This window comes from Stegodyphus dumicola, chromosome 8 (genome assembly GCF_044657685.1).
Source record: "Stegodyphus dumicola isolate Sdum_Otavi_A_Nest chromosome 8, ASM4465768v1".
In the NCBI taxonomy this organism is placed as follows: Eukaryota; Metazoa; Arthropoda; class Arachnida; order Araneae; family Eresidae; genus Stegodyphus; species Stegodyphus dumicola.
This window is the reverse complement of record NC_140775.1, coordinates 53,479,312-53,483,350: the sequence shown is the minus strand read 5'-3', so window position 1 is coordinate 53,483,350 and position 4,039 is coordinate 53,479,312.

The following is a 4,039-nucleotide window of genomic DNA, read 5'->3' as shown; positions in this document are numbered from 1 at the left end:
CGTTGTATCCTAAATCACTGTGTTAGTAGAAAGTTATCTGGGCTACATCATGCATATACAAATAAGGTTTTGTTGCAAAATAAAATTTGCAATATTACTTAAAATAGTCATAGTTAAATTTTTCTTACACATTTGTAAACAAGTGAAATTTTTCCTTGAAAATACTTTGTCAGTCAGAAAATAAAATTATATTCCACTTTTTTTTTCCTTTGATGAAATTGAAGTTTAAAGAAGCATTTAACACATTCAACATTTAATGCTTCTTTCGTAAATGTAAGTTTCACTGTAATTCAAAGTAAAATGCATACGGTGGTACCTCGACTTATGAATTTAATTTGTTCCCATCAATGGTTTGTATCTCAAAACCTAATTTTTTATTTTATGTATTGGAAAATCAGTTGATCGTTTTAGAACGAGTACTTTTTCAGATGTTCTGCAAAAAATAGTTTATATTTAAATTACTTTTTATCCTGAATCACTGTTTTAGTAGAAAGTTATCAGGGCTACATCATGCACATACAACTGGAGTTTTGTTTCAAAATAAAATTTTGCAACAAAACAGTTCATTCAGAGATTTAGAATCTGGGATGGGGATAAAAAAGTATGCATTTATTTAGAAATTATTAGTTTTATTTATAAAATCTTTGATTTTACATGCTTTGTATTAAAAGAATTATTAAAATTTTTAAAAGTGAATTTTTTTCCTGTATGACTAGTTTAATATTTTTGTCTTGTCATTAGTTCATCTTTAAAAAAAATTTAGAAACCTATCAAACAGTCCTTGGGTCTTATATATTAAATGCTTTTTTTTAAATGATTAATGACATTGAAGCTTTTTATGGCTTTAAAAACTGTGGCTTGATTTGAAAGTCGGGTATTAACCAGGTCTTTGGATTCAGTTCATTGTTGCAAGATTTTACATCATTTCTTTTGTTTCCTTTTTGTTGCTAGTATGCTTTGCCATAATCTTAATAAACCAAATCTTTTGGTTGCTATCTTCTGTATTCTTTAAAGACGTATGCTTTTCTTGTGCTTCCTTTCCTTTTCCTGCTTTCGCAGCTCGTTGTTTAGTTCAATGTTATGTTTGTGTACCAACTTCTGTACATCTACTACAGTCAAAAGTCGTTAATCTGGACTCGTCGGGACTTCGGCGATTCCGGATTATAGATCATCAGTTTAAATCGCGTAAGATGGCATGCAGAAATTCTAAAATTAAAAATATGAAACCGTAATTTATGAAATAAAGAACAATTATGATCTAAAGGATATCAAAATTTACAAAAAAAAAAAAAAAAAAAAAAAAAGAAGCTTAATATTTATTTGTTTACTTTATTAAACATTTCTTTCAATGTAAGTTGTTTAAACTGCTTCGTTTTATGTGATAATACTTTCTCTTTAATTCTATAAACAGACATAATTTTCTGTTCAGTTACAAAGTTCCGCTGTTCAAGTCCCGTTAATTGCTGTGCCGAGAATACCGACTAATTTGTCAATCGAAATTTTTTCGTTTTCACTAACCTCTCTGTCACATTCTTCATGTCTTTATCCATTTTTTGCAGCAGTTCCACTTTCTGTTTGATGGACATCGAAACATACTTTCGTTTTGTACGATCCTTTGGGAGCTCCAGATTCGGAAATTCTATTTGACATAATCGAAAGTTCAAGTTTACTTTTATAGTATTGCTCTTACAGTCTGCAAAAAATAATAAGCCGGATCCAATTCAAAAATTAAGGAACAACGCAATCATCAACATTAACTGAAATAGATAATTAGATAATTTTAGTTTATACTGTTCGTTATACATAATACGCGCACGCGAAAACGTATTATGCGCTTGCGCACACGCAAATGCGCAGTCGTAAGAGGTCTTACACGCACGCGTAAACGCCTATGCGCATGTGTCAATGCGGCGCATGTGCAGAAAGTTTTTAGCTTTGAGGTCTGGATTATAGATCATTCGGATTATGGGGGTCCGAATTAACGACTTTTGACTGTATTCCTGATGCATGGGTCAAGGATACAGTGGTATATACAATTTCAGTTGCTTTGAGGTCCTTGCAAAGCACTGGATGCAGTTGGGCCATTGTTTTTCTGCACCCAATTTTGATTTTGCATTGAACTATTTTCCAGTGTCTGGTTAAAACACAAACAGTGAAGAATAAATTATTTATACTGATTGATATTGATTTGATAATGCATAGTCAATCCATCATATTATGACCATTTTCACAATCCATGCAGTAAAAGCCAGGCATATAGAAAAGCAACTGTAAATTTAGGGGTTGGTATCTTTTGAGTTGAAAATCAGTTGTGAAATGTATATTGTAATGTTAGAGTACCCATGTTAATAGTTCATATTTCAAAAAATAATTTTGGATGTAGCAGCCAAAAATGGGATGTGGAAAAAATATGTATTTCGAAAATAAGTTCATATTCAGAGGCCAACATGGGATGTTAAAAAATATATCTTGAAAATTTGGCATGTTGAACAGTTTTTAAGCTGAAGCTTGTGCTATTCATGATAGATACACTTTTGTAGGACATTTAAAAACCATTCAAATGTCTATCAGAGAAAAAGTTCAAATACATTTTAACTTTTAAAACTGTATCTACAGTTTATGCATGTTACTGAAATGTGTAGTTTTTATTGACAAATATTATGTTATTGTATTGTAATAGTTTTATGCTTAATTTACTGAATATGTAATCCAGTAATAAGAAAATTTTTATTGAAAGCTGTCAGAATCGATACAGTTAATACAATAAAAAAGAAGAAAGAAAATTGTAACAGCAGTGTAGTACACATTCAAAATATGTTAAGTTGAACCAGTAATTACTTGCTGTCCCTAGCTTATTGAAAATTTGAGATATGTTCAAAAAGTGCAAATTGGTTGCAAAGTCCAGCAAATTTCAAAAAGCAATACCTTCATTTATACTGAAGCTGTTTACCAGCTCACACTGATTATATGCTCAAAATATGAAATAAACGCTTTTGAATTTGGATTTAAAGAAATTGTATGGGATCTGCAATAAAGTTCATTAAATTACAAAGTATTTAAAGAGGCAAATATGTATTAAAACACAAAAATTATGTGCTTATCTCAGGAGATCTTGAAATGAATAAATGATAGTTTGTTATAAAATACAATAATGAAATTTAAAATTATTTTATATAATGAATGCCGAGGGAGAAACATCTGGTAGTAAAGTTTCCCTTTCTCTTTTTGAAAGATTTCTTATCTAAATTTGACAGAATTTTAAGAATTAAACAGTTCATCTATTTCACAAGTCATTAGGATTTTTGTAAATTATAAAGAACATTCATGATCATGATTAAGTATATCGCCACCTCACTGCCACCATTAGGTTCATTCGTGCTGGATTATTATCACTTTATAGTTTGATAGTTCAGTTTAAAATAGTACATAGTGAAAAGTGGTTAAGTCTGAAGTATCATTTCTCAACGGTGTTTTTATATACTGTATACATAATACTTTGTAATAACTTTTTTTTTTTTTTTTTCATTTTGCAGAGTGCTTCATGCTATTTATTCCGAGAGTTTTGAAACACCTCTTGCAACTGTGAGAGCACCATTGAATACTGATAGTTCAACCCAGGCTCAAGTTGCTGTGAATGAGGTGGCTGCCTGGGTACTTTTGTGGGTTTTTCTTTTTTCGCATTTTATATGAATATGAATCATTTCCTCTTTTAAAGTTCTCCACAAAGCCATTTCTCCGCTTCAGTAGATAGTCTCAATGTACTTTGCTGTAATCGGATTTGTCCATTGCAATTGCATGTGTATGTCCTTAAAATTTGCAGGACTTGTATCTAATTTTAAGATGATGGCTAGGTTGTCTTACTTTCAGAACATTTTATTTTAATTTAAAACTGAAGAAATTTAGAACTTTTTTGATAATTTGTTAATACGAATTCACCACCGTGAAATAAATAGATTCTTCATTTACCAGGCATTATAAAAATTATAGGAGAATAAACAGTATTCGGAATGTAAAATATAAAGTGATGTAACAAAAACAA